General features: G+C 34.2%; 1 long non-coding RNA gene across 1 annotated transcript; it reads right to left on the reverse strand.

The window, feature by feature from the left end:
• Positions 1 to 15856: 15856 nt before the first annotated feature.
• LOC131526653 (uncharacterized) lies at positions 15857 to 19306 on the reverse strand. The gene is made up of 4 exons (XR_009267511.1): positions 19036 to 19306; positions 16200 to 16386; positions 16038 to 16107; positions 15857 to 15924 (listed from the first exon to the last, which is right to left on the reverse strand). It is a non-coding gene; the product is annotated as an uncharacterized LOC131526653 (long non-coding RNA).
• Between the last annotated feature and the right edge of the window lie 211 nt (positions 19307 to 19517).

Genomic DNA, 19517 nt, shown 5'->3' on the forward strand with positions numbered 1-19517 from the left:
ATGATAGCTGTGAAATTAACCTTAGCAGGACTAATAAAATGGCCATTTTATTTAGAAAATGTTAAAATGTCATTTGCACCATACAGTAAAAGATCATTTAAGATATGGTGGATTGAGATATGGGATATGGTTCGTTTTTTTTTTTTTTTTTTTTGGGAGTATACACTTTTAGACATTGTTAGTGGGCAAGTAAACCCAAAAGAGTCTGAAAACTGTTTTAGGAAAACGTCTAAAAAGTCATCTGGATAAAAGTATTATATGCTGTAATGCCAGGCATTGACCGGTGGATTTCCAGTAACATATGGCCATTGATAGACTCCACAGCATATGACACATCATCTGTGCCAGGAGAGCACAGGCCTGTCTTTAACATCCTGGGCCATTAAGTTTTATTACTGTCATTGTGAAAAACCCTGCAGACCGACACCGTGCAAAGATCACCCTGAATGATAATGTAGTAAAAGGGCAGATTTTTTTGCATGTTTTTGCTTTGCATTTGATATAGCAAGCAAATGCTACTGTAAATATGTACAATCATATGTGTATAATTTGTGTGTGTGCGTGTGTGTAGCCTTATAGGCCTACTTTTATTTAAAAACATAAATAATTTTTATTTCTGCAGCCTTTGGACTTATAAAGCTATTGCGCTCTCTGCTGGAGACAAATCAGCACACGGCAGTCTACAGGTCAGTACAAGGATTTCATTTCAGTTTGCATTTACAGCTCATTTTTATTATTAAAAAACACATTCATTTTTATTCTTTGTTACATTGTTTTAATGCAGCAACATTTTCTTCTCAGTGCCAGATTATATGTGTATGTATATACAGTATAAGGGTCATCCTTTAATAAAAAATTATCTTGTGAATTCATTAATACTGTATGCATACAGTTTGTAATGTTTTAATAACAAAGAGTCACTGCTCCCAATGCTGCAGTAATCATGGCATGAGAACAACTACTGTAGTTCTTATTAGTTCAACTACTATATTAAATGTTCATTGGTTATAATGGAACTGGGAATCTTAATTTTCTTCTATGCCAGTTCAAAAATCTGTATAGCACCGAAACAAATCGTTATTTGATTTTTAAAATGAGCAGAAATGTTGTTATATAATGCACTGATATGCTACAATATTGATCAGTAGTAAATTACATTTATCTTTCCACCCAGTGACATCTAGAATTAAACGCTAGATGGTGCTGTTGGATATATTTATTTGACAACTAAATAATTCTGAAATAATTTAATGGAAATCAAAGCAGTTAGGAATATTATATGATACAAAGTAACTGTAAACAGTACAACAGTGAGGTTTGACTGTCTGTTGTAGTAATAAAAACATACATAATTATGCCAAATCTGGTTTAGCCTACAGATGAATGCAGGTGCTATGTACCTGAGAAGATTCACAGAAATAAATACAAAGACAAAATTCTATTCGATACAAATTTGATTAATAATGGCTCAGATCATTTTGGCACCTTTATGGTCATAAGCACAAGTGCAGCTCATAACTGAATCATCTCAGACAGATGGTTTGAATGAGGAGCTGTAATATAATACAGAGACTGTCCGGCATTATGTCTCATTCACACTTGGGTTACTACATCTGTCTGAACTGAGCAGATACATCTTTCTGTCAATGATTAAAAATGTTTATTATAAAATGTTTCTAAATTGTATGAAAAAAAATCTCTTTCTTTCTTTCTTTGGATAAGCACAATGGTGGAGCTATAGAAGAAAATAAGATCATTTCCTAAAAACAAAAATTTGGTAATAGATATATCCTCTGAAACTACCTATATATAATATAATACTCTATAATATAATACAATATTATATATTATAATATAATATGTGACCCTGGACCACAAAACCAGTCTTAAGTCGCACGGGTATATTTTGTAGCAATAGCCAAACATTTGTATGGGTCAAAATTATGGATTTTTCTTTTATGCCAAAAATAATTCGGATATTAAGTAAAGATCATGTTTCATTAAGATATTGTGTAAATTTCCTACCGTAAATAATTTTTGATTAGCAATATGCATTGCTGAGAACTTCATTTGGACAACTTTAAAGGCGATTTTCTCCCTCAGATTCCAGATTTTCAAATAGTTGTATCTCGGCCAAACATTGTCCTATCCTAACAATGATGTATACATTTTTACAGACCAGGTTTTGTCGTCCTTATAGGTACTTATTAATTAATGAAATAAGCTGAAACAATATATATGTATGTGTGTGTGTATATATATATATATATATATATATATATACACAGTCATGGCCAAAAATATCGGCACCCTTGGTAAATATGATCAAAGAAGGCTGTGAAAATTAATCTGCATTGTTAATCCTTTTGATCTTTTATTTAAATAATTCACAAAAATCTAACCTTTCATTGGATAATAAGAATTTTAAATGGGGGGAAATATCATTATGAAATAAATGTTTTTCTCAAATACACTTTGGACACAATTATTGGCACCCCTAGAAATCCTTATGAGTAAAATATCTCTGAAGTATATTCCCATTCATATTCACAATTTTGAGCACTCCAGGGTGATTATGAACATGAAATTATCCAGCCATGTCTGTTACAGGGCTGACGATACCTGAGATGTGCGGATCCAAGTGCAAGCTTTTATTTACAGGCATGGTCATAAATACAGGCAGGGTCGAGCAATGGCAAACAGGTATAACATGGGCGAGACAAAGAGTAAACCAAGACAAGCGTGGGTCGACGATCCGCGAACAGTATCCAAAGGGGCTAGACAAGAGAGGTAATCCAAGACGTAAGCGATAGTCCAGGCAGGGGAAAACACAATCCGACAAAGGCGAGGCAAGGCAAGGCAAGACTAGGGAAACTAACAGGGCTCTGTAGGGCAGCGATAAATGCATACAATACTCGGCCGTGAGGCAGGGAAAGTCCAAGGCTTATAAAGAGTGTCTAATGGGTTTCAGCTGTGTAATCAGTGCAATGTGTAATCTGTGATAGCTGTGTGATCTGTGCGATGGATGATGGGAAATGTAGTAGATGGTGAAGTGCAACAGTAATGTGATCAGTGCAATGAATACTGTGGTGAGTGAGTGACCTCTGGTGGTGAGTGAATGGAAGTTACAGACCAGATTCGTGACAGTCTTCCTGTTTCACAGAAATATAAATAGGAAGGAAAACAAAGCCCAAATTCCCTTAATCACCCATCACAATTAGAAAAACCAAAGAATATATTTCTAATGTGCAGCAAAAGATAATTGAGCTTCACAAATTAGTGAAGTGGCTTTAAGAAAAGAGCTAGAGCAGTGAAAGTTCCCATTTCCACCATCAGGGCAATAATTAAGAATTTCCAATCAACATAAAATGTTACGAAACTGCCTGGAAGAGGACGTGTGTCTATATCGTCCTAATGCACGGTGAGAAGGAGAGTTTGAGTGGCTAAAGACTCTCCAAGGATCACAGCTGGAGAATTGCAGAAAATAGTTGAATCTCGGGGTCAGAAAACCTTTAAAAAAATTGTCAAACAGCATCTACATCACCACGTTGTTTGGGAGGGTTTCAAGAAAAATTCTCCTAGCTCATCCAAAAACAAACTCCAGCATATTCAGATATCAGACATGACTGGAACTTTAAATGGGACTGGCTTCTATGGTCAGATGTAACTAAAAAATGAGCTTTTTAGCAGCAAACACTCAACATGGGTTTGGTGAACACAGGGATAAAAAGTACCCCATGTGTACAATGAAATATACTGCTGTATTTTTGATGTTGTGGGCCTATATTTCTGCTGGAGGTCCTGGACATCTTGTTTAGACACATGGCATCATGGATTCTATCAAATACCAACAGATAAAAAAATCAATAAGTGACTGCTAGAAATCTTATAATGGCCATGTTTGGATCTTCCAACCGTACAATAATCCAAACACAAACCTCAAAAACAACACAAAATTGGGTCACTAAGCACAAAACCAAGCGTCTGCTGGCCATTCCAGTCCTCTGACCTGAACCCTATAGAAAATGAGTGGTGAACTGAAGAGAAGAAGCACCAACATGGAGCTGGGAATCTAAAGGGTCTGGAGTGATTCTGGATGAAGGAATGGTCTCTGATCTCTTGTCAGGTGCTCTCTAACCTCATCAGGCATTATAGGAGACATTTAGAGCTGTTAAACTGGCAAATGGAGGTTTCAAAAAGTATTGAATAAAAGGGTGCCGTTAATTGTGGCCAATGTGTATTAGAGAAAAACATTTATTTCATAATGATATTTCCCCCCATTTTAAATTCTTATTATCCAATGAAAGGTTAGATTTTTGTGAATTTTTTTAATAAAAGATCAAAAGGATTAACAATGCAGATTAATTTTCACAGCCTTCTTTGATCATATTTACCAAGGGTGCCGATTTTTTTGGCCATGATTGTATATATATATATAAATATATATACAGGTGCATCTCAATAAATTAGAATGTTGTGGAAAAGTTAATTTATTTCAGTAATTCAACTCAAATTGTGAAACTCATGTATTAAATAAATTCAATACACACAGACTGAAGTAGTTTAAGTCTTTGGTTCTTTTAATTGTGATGATTTTGACTCACATTTAACAAAAACCCACCAATTCACTATCTCAACAAATTAGAATATGGTGACATGCCAATCAGCTAATCAACTCAAAACCCCTGCAAAGGTTTCCTGGGCCTTCAAAACGGTCTCTCAGTTTGGTTCACTAGGCTACACAATCATGGGGAAGACTGCTGATCTGACAGTTGTCCAGAAGACGATCATTGACACCCTTCACAAGGAGGGTAAGCCACAAACATTCATTGCCAAAAGCTGGCTGTTCACAGAGTGCTGTATCCAAGCATGTTAACAGAAAGTTGAGTGGAAGGAAAAAGTGTGAAAGAAAAAGATGCACAACCAACCGAGAGAACCACAGCCTTATGAGGATTGTCAAGCAAAATCGACTCAAGAATTTGGGTGAACTTCACAAGGAATGGACTGAGGCTGGGGTCAAGGCATCAAGAGCCACCACACACAGACGTGTCAAGGAATTTGGCTACAGTTGTCGATTCCTCTTGTTAAGCCACTCCTGAACCACAGACAACGCCAGAGGCGTCTTACCTGGGCTAAGGAGAAGAAGAACTGGACTGTTGCCCAGTGATCCAAAGTCCTCTTTTCAGATGAGAGCAAGTTTTGTATTTCATTTGGAAACCAAGGTCCTAGAGTCTGGAGGAAGGGTGGAGAAGCTCATAGCCCAAGTTGCTTGAAGTCCAGTGTTAAGTTTCCACAGTCTGTGATGATTTGGGGTGCAATGTCATCTGCTGGTGTTGGTCCATTGTGTTTTTTGGAAACCAAAGTCACTGCACCCGTTTACCAAGAAATTTTGGAGCACTTCATGCTTCCTTCTGCTGACCAGCTTTTTAAAGATGCTGATTTCATTTTCCAGCAGGATTTGGCACCTGCCCACACTGCCAAAAGCACCAAAAGTTGGTTAAATGACCATGGTGTTGGTGCGCTTGACTGGCCAGCAAACTCACCAGACCTGAACCCCATAGAGAATCTGAAATGAGAAACAAGAGACCAAACAATGCAGATGAGCTGAAGGCCACTGTCAAAGAAACCTGGGCTTCCATACCACCTCAGCAGTGCCACAAACTGATCACCTCCATGCCACGCCGAATTGAGGCAGTAATTAAAGCAAAAGGAGCCCCTACCAAGTATTGAGTACATATACAGTAAATGAACATACTTTCCAGAAGGCCAACAATTCACTAAAAATGTTTTTTTTTTATTGGTCTCATGAAGTATTCTAATTTGTTGAGATGGTGGGTTTTTGTTAAATGTAAGCCAAAATCATCACAATTAAAAGAACCAAAGACTTAAAGACGTGCATTGAATTTATTTAATACACGAGTTTCACAATTTGAGTTGAATTACTGAAATAAATGAACTTTTCCACGATATTCTAATTTATTGAGATGCACCTGTATATATACATATATACATAATAAGTTGAGAAAACAAAGAAAAACCAAGTTAAAGATCATCATCAGATTTATTTATTGTGCATCATCTCCAAACTGAGCCTAAATTTAGTCAAAATTAAATAATGTAAAAAAAATGTAAGATTGATACAGGTTCTGTAGTGATTCAGCTTGAAAAAAAAAGCATTTATGGCCAATGTAATCAAAATATGAATGTTAACATATATTTATTCATACTGTAAAAGTTTAGCCCTGTATAAAGCTTTGTCCTTTTAAATGTACAAAATAAATAATCATGCATCCTTAATGATGTATGAAAAGCTGTTTTCAGTCATAACACACTCCAAAAGTAACATACCGTACCAATAACACCAAACCCGTTTATTTCAGTACACTCCTGCAGAGTTCAACAGCTCAATCAATGTCTGACTTCATACATTTCTTCAGAGAAATCATACTGGACCTCCGCTCTAGAGAATGACATCACAAAAAATGCTGTAGATTTATTTATCAATGACAACAAATCATAACAAAAATACCACAGCACCCCGAGGGTCTCCGTAAGAGCGCAGGTTAGTGTTTCACCTCATTGCTCACATACTACTTCAAAGATGACATTTTTACTTAACTTTGTGTCTTTACTTATTGGCACCACATTCCTCACATACTGTACATTTCATTTAACACAATGAGCTGCTTTCAGATGAATTTTACCGGGACGGACACCTTACTGTATAGAAATTGTAGGCTAGAATGCATTTGATAAGTGACAATGCAAGAAAGAGTTTATCGAGTTAGAACAGGGACAGGAAGGTAAAAAGTGAAGGAAACTGGATGTGTTTATTTGCCACTGGAGTATTTGAGATGCATTTTTCCTTTAATTAATAAAAGATTGCTGGAATACCTGAGAGATTTCATCTCTAGATGACAAAGAAAGAATGGTGAGAGACCTTGGTAGCTCCTTTTTACATGAAGGATAGGCTATTGACTACACTTTTAAACTGATGTCAGGCTTTTCTGCTTTTGAGAACATGCTGCCATATTGCGATTCAGTTTATAGGAGCGTGGAGTGATGTTAAGTGCCAAAAAACACTCCTCCTTTTTTGTAAAAGAGCAATTTAGCAGAATGAGACAGATTTTACTGAAGAAAGGCAAGGTTATATTTCCTTATTCAACAGAAACGCTTTTTTGTTTATGAAGTTCTATTCAAGTCATTTAGAGATGGGGTTTTTTTAAGTGCACTATTTTTTTTTGACAATAAAAGCCGTGGTATAGGTTGATCAACTGAAGTGACCTTGTTTGTGACTTCAGGCTGAAATAAAATCCTTCATAGTTCTTTGACCATGGCTGTTTACTCACATGCATGATTGGATAGCATAGACTATTTTTAATGTATGTAGGCTATGCTTTCTCAGACAAGAGTTGATTTTATGTAACATCTTGTAAATTTTTGTCATTCATATTGAATGGTAAACAAATAGACCAAAGCCTTGGCTTTTCGAATATGCTTGCATTGTTTTCTGTATAGATGTCTTTCATAAACGTATGTCATTCAATAATTAAAAAATAACATGAAGCACCAAGGCGAAATCCTGCAAACCCTAGCTTTACAGTTTACCTTCTCCTCATATGAGGTCTTTTATGAAATACTTTGTGTTTTATAAAAATAAATAAATAAAATCTTCAAAGTGTACAAGGAGGATAACAGATTTCTGTTTCATATAACATAGGAGAGAGAGCATTTAGGGTCCCTTTACTCTATTAATTGTCTTTCAACTTTGTTGCTTCATAATGGACTTCTAGATGAGGCTTCAAAGACATCAGAAATACTTTTGGAAAAAAAAACTGAGAGGTGATGGAACTTGCTTTCATGCTTTCTGAGGCCCATAGACTCCATTTTCTGAAACCAAGCACATGCTGTGGTGCTTTGTGGAAATCACTATACATTCATCTGGTTCAAGGTTTCTGAGGGATAATAGCTATTCTAGGCCAACAAAGAACTGTACGTATAAATCGTGTCTGAGCTGAAACGGGTTTGGGTTGACAATGTCAGACACTTATTCCGACACTGGACTGAAAGGATGAATGTGAGCAGGAAATCCAAGGATACTGTGCTTACACCTCTGTTTCTGATGACTCTTAATGTCCTTGTAATTCTTATAAATCCTTAGGAATCATTATTAAACAAGCTACTGTAAATGTTTCAGATGGAGACAACTGACTTCATGGTCAAGTTTTATAATGAAACATACTTTGCCTCTTTTATCTTAGACAAATCAAGGAAATGGTTATATCAATTAAAAAAAAATTGAACAAAGAGGAATATGTAGAAATATGTTTATGTCAATGCAACTGGGTCTGATGTATGATTAAAACACACAAATAGCTTATTTGTTGCTTTCAAGGTAAAGAAAATTGAGTTTTAAAACATCAAAATGTTGAGTGTTTTTAATTGATTTCTTCTGCACTTTCTGTATGCTCTGCACCTCCAAATATTCCCGTGTCTATATGTTTGATAGCAGTTTGGCTTTCAGATTTATCTTGTCATTGTGAGGGTAAAGCTAGAGGTTATGTTCAATTACACAAATAAAACATCTGTTGATTTGAGCTGGATGGAATTTTTTATTAAATCCACAGCAGACGCTCAAAATATTAGGCCTGTCAGTTGAGATTCACCTTGTTGTGCGACAGTACCACAATGCAAAGGACAAACTGGCTTTCACTGTTAAAGAGGAAGAACTTCTTGCTTTCATGTTTTTTTTTTTTAAATTAAGTTAACTGAGGTTTGAATGTAAAAAATGCACAAATATATGGTTTAAAATCACGTCAGCTCATTTTTTCCCAAAACCAAAAGTTTGAAATGGAGACACAGCACAATGAATCACTACACTGTAAAAAGTGATAAGTTGACTTAACTGTTGCCTTAAAATTATCAAGTAATTTTTAAATAATAATTTGTCAAGTTCACTTAACTTTTTAAATTTTTTTATTATTTACTTAATAATTTTAAGGCAACGGGTTTCCTCAATTTTTTTAAGTTAAGTCAACATCACTTTTTATAGTGTACGTGTTTCCTTGCAACACATTATGAATGAATTTGTGAATTTGTGAACTTTTTTTCCTGAGGCTGGCATATTTTTTCAATTGTTTTCAATGGGAGGGTCGCGCTTTTTAAAACCTTTTTCATGCTGAGTGCCTGGGCATTTTTTCCTCGGCGCCAAGAGTTGAAGAATGTTCAACCTCGGGTAAAATGCAGCGCTCATCACTTTCATTTTATAGTCAGCTAGAGGAGGAGAGGGACTAATACCAGCCAACCTTCACACTCCGCTTGTACTATGGCTGAACAACAATGGAGAAGTTAATATTGCTTGTCTCTGAGTATTTATGTCTTTACTAGATGGAATTGCCGGACTACAACAATATTGTTATGAATAATAAATGCTTGGAGAAACATTTCATTCACTATGCATCTGCCATTCAGTGGACCTTCAGCAACCACAGCGTCTCAACTGAAAAAAAGAAAAAAAAACCGCTGTGCTGCAAAAGCACTCTGAAGCGCTCATACTGGCGCTCAAGCGGCCAGTAACTTGTTTCGTTCCTGAATAAATAATTGTTTTTGAACGAATCGGTTCACTGAATAATTAAAAAAGACAGTCGCTTGTCGCCACCTACTGGGGTAACACTGTTGAAAATTGTTGTTAAAGATATATTTTATGTATCTTCAAAGAGCCATTATTTCCACTATAAAGAACCGAAAGAAAACATTTATGTCAAAGGTACTTCATGGAACCACAGATGCCAATAAAAAACATTATTTTTAGGAGTGTTTATATATTTATATTTTTTAGTTTGTACTGATTGTTAAAACAGTAAACTACTCATATTAAGGTGAAAATAATGACCAATAGAATGAGTGTACTTGGACTCAAACTGACTGGAGAATTTGCAGGGCTCCAGTGTGTCCCGTCCCTGTAAGAGACAACACATCTCCCTTCAGTGCAGCACAGCTGTCTGTGCGGAAAGAGAATACCCAGCAGCACCGTAACCCGTCACATCAATCTCTGCCCGCTTGACAGGCGCTATGCCCACCTGTTCGTGGGTACTGCTTTCCTGGCCACAGCTTGAGCTACGTGTGTGACAGTCAGTGGTCTGGGTGCTTGTGCTTTTCAAGCCTCAGATTACGTACTGTATGTGCACTTTTATGACATCGGCTACTGTTTATATCACAATCTTTCATATTTAATCTCCAAATGACATGACATTTCAAGCAGCGACAGCATTGCGATACAGTATGACTTGCTTAAAGGTATTTTAAACTATATTTTTAAATAATTAAAATGTAAATAATTTAATATATAATAATATGAAATAAGTATAAATAAAATATAATAAATTAAAGCTGTGTAATTATATTTTATTTTTAATATATAAGATTTGTTTTTTATTTCCTGATTTATTTAACACTGTTTTAATGGCTTAATCCTGACATAATAATTCTTAATTTATAAAGAATATTTTTAAAGAAATGGTGACTTGTTACATCATCTAAAATATATGTATTTCCCCCATGCATTCCGATTTTAATTTAAACCTCATTTTGTTTTTTAACACAAGCTTTTTTCTTACTGCATGCAAAGTACGCATAATCAAAATGTGAAATGGATCTTACATCACTTAGTAGGCTATGCACTTAATGTGATTTGAGAATTATGATGGAATTTAAGCTAAGTCTTTTGATTTAATTGCATCATGTCTTCTCAAGATAATCATAGAGACAAATCTGATTTGAATGTGCATTCAGCATAGGTCTGATGAAATATCTTCAAATTTCATGCTAATATTATAATATTAGTCATCAGGACTGAACATATAAATAACACATGCAACAACTGCTGTGGAAGTGTGACTGTCTGCATGACTGGGATCCATCAGATCGCATGCACTTACTCACCATGACCTGATCATGAACTTAGTTGACATGCAAGCAACAATACAAACTTGTTCAATATATTCACAGTTTCAACAGTTAAACAGTTAATGCAACTCATATACTTAATTCAATTGTGTTTATTGTTATTATGCTCTATATGACATATGAAGGTAGAATAGAAATATTATAGAATTAAATGAAGACTAGAATGATGTCTTTACCATTACAGAAATAAATAACAGTTAAAAAATTCATTAAAAAAAGAAAACCGTTATTTAAAATTGCAATAATATTTCATAATATTACAGTTTTTACTGTATTTTTGACTTAAAAAACGTAGACTTAAAAAAGCCAAAAAGTCATTCATATGCTTGCCGTTTCTGAGTGAAATGTGTTTCTGCATCAATTTTTTATTTTTTTGTATATCTTCTGTTGTAGCATGTTGTCACAAAAGTTAAAATTGTGTTGTCACAAAATTATATTTTTTATTTGCGTTTGTATCCAATTCTTTAGAGTATGTATCTACAGGAACTGGAAATAAAGCCCCCATTAGAAATATTCACTAGTGTAAAAAGTGTGACAACATGCCCCAATCTCCCTTAAAACCAAGCATCACTTTGATGAGCTGTTCCAATATTTTCATTTTATTTGCATGAAGTGAAACACAACATTAAAAGTGTTAAATGAATTTGACAGTTTAAAATCGAATGCATATTATCAAAAGTTCGACAGACAGCGATACACAAGCATTCTTACACACCTGTGGTGATTAAACACATTTACTGGTGACCTTCTCTAGAGGTTTACCTTCTCTAGGTAAGCACACCAGTTCAGTTTCACACTCTACAGATCACTTCTCATCCTAAATCTCTTTCCCCCATCCCTTTCTCCTTCAGTTGCTGCTTTCAGCTTAATGTATCTGAAGTCCATTAGTAGCCTCTCAGCCTCCCCCCGTCCCGTAAAGCCCCTGCACCCTAAAGGCACGTCCCTTAATGGCAGGGGTGGTTAGAAGTGAGCTCTTAACGGATCCACGGCAGGAAGTCAGTGGCTCTCATGTTACCTGAACAGGTAAGACAATGTTTGTTTACTTTTATCACTGCGAGTCCGGAGGTCATGGGACATGAAGACGTGCTGAAGCGTTAGAAGGTAGAGGCTTGTTGATGTTGAAAAGGCTGACACTCAATCCTGAGATCCAGGATCGAGGTGAACACATTCCTGAAAGAAGTCATATATCTGGACTGACAGTGGTTCTGCCTGGGCTGTGCAGTTATATATTAGATCCTCTGATCTTCTCTACAAACTAAACAAACATGTGTGTCTGCAATAGTAAACCAAAGGCAGTAATTTTCTGAACAAAAGTGAATGAAGATGATAAAAATGCTGAGAGACAAACATTTCCATTATCATCAGGTTACCTGGTCATGTAGGTGGCAAGCTGAAGCAGATAATGAAATATGTATGTCATAAATTGACTTTTGCTAACAATTAAACTAAACCATATATACACTATATGGTTCACAATTTTGAGGTCAGTGAGATTTTTTAAGAATCTTTCTGAAAGATATCCCTTATGTCCACTAAGGCTGCATTTATAAATACAGTAAAAAGTGTAATATTGTGAAATATTATTACCATTTAAAAAAAGATGTTTTCTATTTGAATATAAAGATGAATTTTCAGTAGTCATTACTTAAGTCTTCAGTGTCACATGATTCTTCAGAAATCGTGTGTTCATTAATGCATTTCTAATTATTATCAGTGTTGAAAATGTTTTGTGAAAAATTAGTGAAATATTTTGTGGAAACTTTTTTTCAGTATTGTTTATGAATAGAAAGTTCAAACGAACAGCATTTATTTGAAATAGAATTATATATATATTTAATTATATATATATATTGAATTATTAAAAAAAAAAAATATATATATATATATATGTATATATGTATGTATGTATGTATGTATGTATGTATGTATGTATGTATGTATGTATGTATGTGACCCTGGACCACAAAACCAGTCATAAGTCATATTGTCCGATCCTAACAAACCTTACATCAATGGAAAGCTTATTTATTTCGAAAAACTGACCCTTATGACTGGTTTTGTGGTCCAGGGCATATAAATATAATTTTTTTCATTTATTTTTAAATTTTTTTGCAATGACCTTCAACCCTGGAATGTGATGTCAACATTCCCAAGGCATGTTTTCAAAGAAAAATGAATTAAGTATTGATAATAATCAAAATTGTTCAATGATTATTTAGTATTATTTTTTCAGCCTTTCAGGACCACAATCAATAACATCTTGACATATGAAACAAAGCGGCATGTTCCTCCAGAAGCCAAGTGTCTGGCCTTCTTCATGGCTTCAGAAATGGCAGTCGGTAACGGCTTTGCTTCCCCCATGTTGGCCTGAGTTACTCGATCAAGTCACTGCTATTAACACAAAGAACCTGACGTGTGAGACAGCAGCCACCCAACTGTGATCAGAGCAACCTTGATCCATAAAAAGACCCAAGGCCCTTGGTACGAACATGCGAAGGTGGTCCTGAAATAGGAATAACCACACGAGCACTATTTACCCTTTCTGTTTTTAATGTTCTAGAATGTTCTGTTCCTTTAATCTGTTTGTTCTCAATGTGCAACACGCTACTTTTAACGCTGCCTTAGATAAGTGTGACATGACAAAAAAAGATTCCCACAAACTATTGCTTATTTTATGAAAAAACATCTCACTGACAGAAAGCAATTGTTCAACGAATGACTCTTCATTCTCACACAGACATCATGTGTCTGTCATCATCTGCAGGTAAAAGCAGCTATTTGGGACTTGAGGTTATTTAATCTGTCTGATCCTGGTATGCTGAAAAATGTTAACTTGAAATAGACATATTACTGTGTGCTTTGTTAACATTTTCACTGAATAAATGACATGACATTGAATTAGCCACAGAGAACCATAAACAAAACTCAGTGAAAGTCACTCTGCTGTATGTTTTGCTTCTACGCCACGGTAGACGGTTTTGACAGCAGGAACTTGACCGTTTTGGTCTCTGTTTCGCCTAAAAATCCATATTTCCAATCAGTAGTTGTAGAAGTGACAAAATGCTTGCACATTCTCGGATTGGTTAATGTAAGCTGGCAATGGATTTGTTGATGCTTGTATTTCAGCAATGAGCTTTGGGTCGGACCAAATGTTCTGTGTTTACATGTGTTCTCACATTCATTTAAAGTCTATCGTGGCGCTTACACTGCCAGGGGATGACGTGAATTTATAGCATGGGAAATGTTAGCAAACTAAACACAGTCGTGGAAGAGCCCTGTTGAATTCACATATTGGTTCAAGCAGGCTTGTGATTATTCGTCCCATTTACCCTGCTTTTGAAATCTTTCATATGCCACCTAACCCCTTGACAAATGCCTGCCGTGAACAGAACAAAGTCCTATTTGAATCCGAAGGCTTTGTGTTCTCCATCAGAAGAACTGTAGCAAAGCACAACAGTTATGTGAGGAATTCCCAGATCAAGACCTTTGGATTCATTTGCTGCTGTAAGGTGTTCAGCTTCGGTGAAAAGCCAAACACTGTGCACTGGAGTGAAATGCGATATCTAAGCTTCGCACTTCAGACACAACATCATCTCCTAGATGCTTAAAAGTAAGAGTTATCTCCACACATTCAAGGCCAGTTGAGTGGAATTTGATTATAGTGAAAACCCTTAAGCCGAGATATTTTAACATAGTGATGAAATTAATAAATTAGATATCATTTTAGATATTATATATTTCATTTATGTGTGTAGTCTTTATTGAACAAAAAAAATCTCTGATTTAGAAATCATTCACAAAAATGATTGTGGTTGTACTATGCAACAGTCGTGGTATCAGATACAATACTTTGACTTGAATTAGTGAATTTATATATCTGTTAATTTTGCTGAAAGCACACAATTTTTGTTGAAGGCCGAAGATTATTTCTGTTGTTATACTGAGATACTGAAATGTATTTATAATATAATATATTTATATATATGTTAATATTGTTGAAATCACTTTGTATAATAGTTTTTGTTTATTTATTCTAATTATTTCTATGGTTATAGATATACTTGCTTAAATGTGGTTTAAAATATATTTCAAAATATGTGTTTCCTACAAATATTTTTAGGCAGTTTTCGTATATTTTGAAAATATAACGTATTTATAATATAATATTATAATTAGTGCTGTCAAACAATTAATCACATCAAAATAAAAGTTTTTGTTTACATAATATATGTGTGTGTACAGTGTTTATTTATTATGTATATATAAAACACACACACACAGTATATATTTTGAAAATATTTACGTTTATATTATATATAAATATATTTAATATACAAACATAACATATTTTTCTTAAATATATACATGCATGTGTTTGTATTTATATATACATAATAAATATACATAGTACACACTCATATATTATGTAAACAAAAACTTTATTTGGATGCGATTAATCGTTTGACAGCACTAATTATAACACAATACAATCTCTTTATTTAAATCATGTGAATTTATAAGTTATTTTTGTTGAAACAACGCTGTATAGATCCTATAACATAAAGGTCACAAAATTCAGTTTCTAAATTTATTTATTCTAATTTATTCTGTAGGTATACTGAGATACTTTATTACGTTAATACTTTATATTTAATTTTTTTTAAATATAATTTTATGATATAATATAATACTTGTATTAGTATTTAAATTCACTAATATAAGTAATATTAGTAAAAAATGCTTCCTTCACTGTTTATGTGGCATTACAAAAGACCTGTTTGAAGTCAAAGGTCTGATGTTTGTTCAGGAGGAGCACTGTGTTGTCTGTTCTCTCCTGATGAGTGACAGATCCAAGCTTTGGGGTTTAGGCCAAAGATAAAGGTTTCACAAACCTGCTGGTCTTAGATGTGGGATCAGCGGCATTCTCCATCCATTAAAACATCTCCGCAGCTCTCCGACCTTAAAGAAGTCATTACCCTCATAATTAAAATTGTAAAATCAATCCTGTGACATGCTCCAAATAGTTTGAACATGGTTTTGTACTAATTAATTAGCTAGATTAACAGTATTACCTCAGAGCTGTGGCGCAGCGGTAATGCCCTTGATACAGAAAGGCCACAGCATTCCCAGCAACATTTGAGTCTTGTCAAAAAATAACAAATTAACTATGCAAATCTATCTTTGTGATCTGTACATTGAAGCTGTGCATCAGATGTCTGTATTCAAATACTTACTGCTTATGTTGGCTAATGTGAAAAATACCACCAGCAGGGGTGTGAAAATTGACAGCCATGTGGCACTTGTGGATGTTCTGAATGTCATATAGAGCTTGGCCTTCAGCTCTGGCATTAGCGAGGTTCACATTCCTCAACCACTAGGGCGAGATGTTATCACACACACTCCAACATCTGCCTCTTCCGCCTGCAAAGAGAAAGAGATAAAAACCACAACCCTCATCCTTTACTCCACTTGCAACTGTTTCAGAAAAGACCACACAAGAAAGAGGTGACATGCTCAATTGGTTGTCATGAGGGTACAACATGAGATCTTAAAGGAGCAGTTCAGGTTAAAAATGAACATTCTGTCATCGTTTATTCACCCTCGTGTCATTCCAAACCCATATGATGTGGAAGTGTCAAGCTCAAAAAATGACAAAAACCACGACACTGTAAAAAGTGATAAGTTGACTTAACTTAAAAAAGTTGAGGAAACCCGTTGCCTTAAAATTATTAAGTAAATAATAATTTTTTTTTTTTTTAAAGTTAAGTGAAATTAACAATTCACTTAACTTATTTTTTTAATTATAATTTCCTTAAAAATTTTAAGGCAACGGGTTTCCTCAATTTTTTTAAGTTAAGTCAACTTATCAATTTTTACAGTGGGAAAGTCTCATAATAGTATAGTCCATATGAATCAAGCACTATATTCCAAGTCCTCTGAAGCCATATTATAATTTTTAAAGAATATTTTTAAAGAAATTAACACTTTTATTAAGCAAGGATGCATTAAATTGATCCAAACTGACAGTAAAGACATTAGATTTCTTCTACACTGTAAAAAGTGATAAGTTGACTTAACTTAAAAAAATTGAGGAAACCCCTTGCCTTAAAATTATTAAGTAAATAATAATTTAAAAAATAATAATTTAAGTGAATTGTCAAGTTCACTTAACTTTTCTTTTACTATTATTATTTACTTATTTTTTTCCTGAAAAAAATAAAGGATGGATTGATGGATATCTCAAATAAATGCTTTTTTTTTCTTTTTCAAAAAATCCTGAAACAATGATCATGAATTCCGAGAAAAAAAAGCAACATAACTGTTTAATAGTTTTAATAATAAGAATTCCTTGAGCTGCAAATCAGCATATTAGATTGATTTCTGAAGGATCATGTGACTCTGAAGACTGGAATAATGATGCTGAAACTTCAGCTTTGACATCACAGGAATAAATTACATTTGAAATATATTAAAATTGGAAACATTCACATATTACTGTATTTATGATCAAATTAGTGCAGCACTTGTGAGCATAAGGACTTCTTACAAACATAAACAAGTATTTTTGTGTAAATTATGCCTGTGGGAGCCAAAGGTGGGTCAATGCTAGCAGAACTACAAAGATCTTTTAACATACTCATCTCCCGAGAATGATTTAGCATTAGGGTTGAGTTGTTTTATTAACAGTAAGCTGAGCTATGGCGCAGTGCCCATCGCTGCCCGCAGTGTTTGTGCAGCTCAAATTGTGTGAGTTTATACAGAGGCTAAATAAAAAAACAATTCCCTCTGTGATTTGGCCAACGTGTGTTTACATTCGCATCTTGACTATTGAGGTTGGATTACCACTGCCGATACACTGAGATTGGGTTTGGCAGAATTCTGATGACAGCTCTGGTCGCTTATTATAGAATAAATGATAGCTGGAAGCTGTAATGCTTTGTAGTTGAGTGCATTCATTCGGACAAATGAAGGAGAGCTACAGCACGACAGCATCCAGAAGTTTCATGCTCGTTCAGACTGCATGTGCCTCTTCAGATGTTCCAGCCAAGTGGATTTTAAATGCAGTTTCCAAAGAAAAGAAGTAGCGTATCTTTTGATAATTAAGTTGTACAATTACTATAGGTAAGTGTTTATCTAAACAGCTGGCAGAAATCTCCTGTTTACATGAGTGTGAGTCTGTAATATTATTTAATATGGTAATATTAATGTATTACATTTATTTATATACATTTTATGATATATGTGTTTAAACAAAATATATTGTATTAGTTTATATAATAAAACATTAAAAACATGAAAAATATATTATTGTATAGCCTGTTTGTTTATAAATTAAAATATTATATATTTTTATAATTAGATTTATAAATTATATAAAGTGTGTGTAAAAATATATATAAATAAAATATTACATATATATATATATATATATATATATATATATTACATATTTAATATATAAAATATTACATTTATTTATATATATATATTTGATTTGTGATTATGGTAGGCCTATATGTCTGTTTAAATTAAAATATTACATTCATTTATACATTTTACATACGACATATGTAATTATTGTATAGCCTATCTGTTTATAGATGAAATTATTTTAAAGTGTGTGCGTGTAAAACTATTATATAAAATATTACATTTATTTATATACATTCTATATATGATATGTGATTATGGTAGGCCTATATTCCTTTATTTATATAATTACATTTATTTAATTAAATATAGTATAAAATATTGTGTGTAAAAATAAAATATACATTTCTATTCACCTTATATGATATATGTGTTTTATATAACTATTTAATAAAATATAACAATTTGTCAATTTAATATTTTATTAATGCACTTAGTGTTGTGCACATCTCAGGGTTGTAAAACATTGTAAATGTGTTAAAAACCAGAGCCCAACCAATAATAATTTTACTAGGCAGAGCATGAGAGTTATCACATGGTCATTTAACTTAACTATTTGATTGATAGAGAACATTAGACTCAAGCTGATTAAAATGCCAGAGGCCTGTTGATCTGTTTTTGAAAGTGTGGGGAGCTGACCTTTCACATGGCTGATGACGGTCCCTTCCACAAACGGTGGGCAAAGTGACAACTGGCCGCGGATTCCTCGACGCCACTCCAAAAAAGTACACGGGAGTTGCGTTCGAATTTTTGGGATAATGTGACTGACAGCTCGGCCTCTCACCCCTAATTAGTGTTCGGTAATTTATGAGCTACTGCCTCGAGATTATGCATCACCATCACAAATCCTCCAGTCAGTGAAACGGCGGATATCGAGTGTCTGTCGCTCTGTTAGTAATCGCGCGCACTTCGCTGCGGCGCGGCTCGAAATAGTCCGGTCATGCTAATATTGGCGCGGAGTTACCGGGCAGAGATAATGTGACAGGCAGCTTTGTGTAATCATATGTTTACAGATTTATGAGCACATTAGCATTTGCATGTCTACTTTATTGTATATAATGTAATCGTTAATTAATTAATAATGATACTCACCCATTCTTTTTCACACTGGGATGTGGTCA

The sequence above is a fragment of the Onychostoma macrolepis genome, chromosome 20 (assembly GCF_012432095.1).
Source record: "Onychostoma macrolepis isolate SWU-2019 chromosome 20, ASM1243209v1, whole genome shotgun sequence".
In the NCBI taxonomy this organism is placed as follows: domain Eukaryota; kingdom Metazoa; phylum Chordata; class Actinopteri; order Cypriniformes; family Cyprinidae; genus Onychostoma; species Onychostoma macrolepis.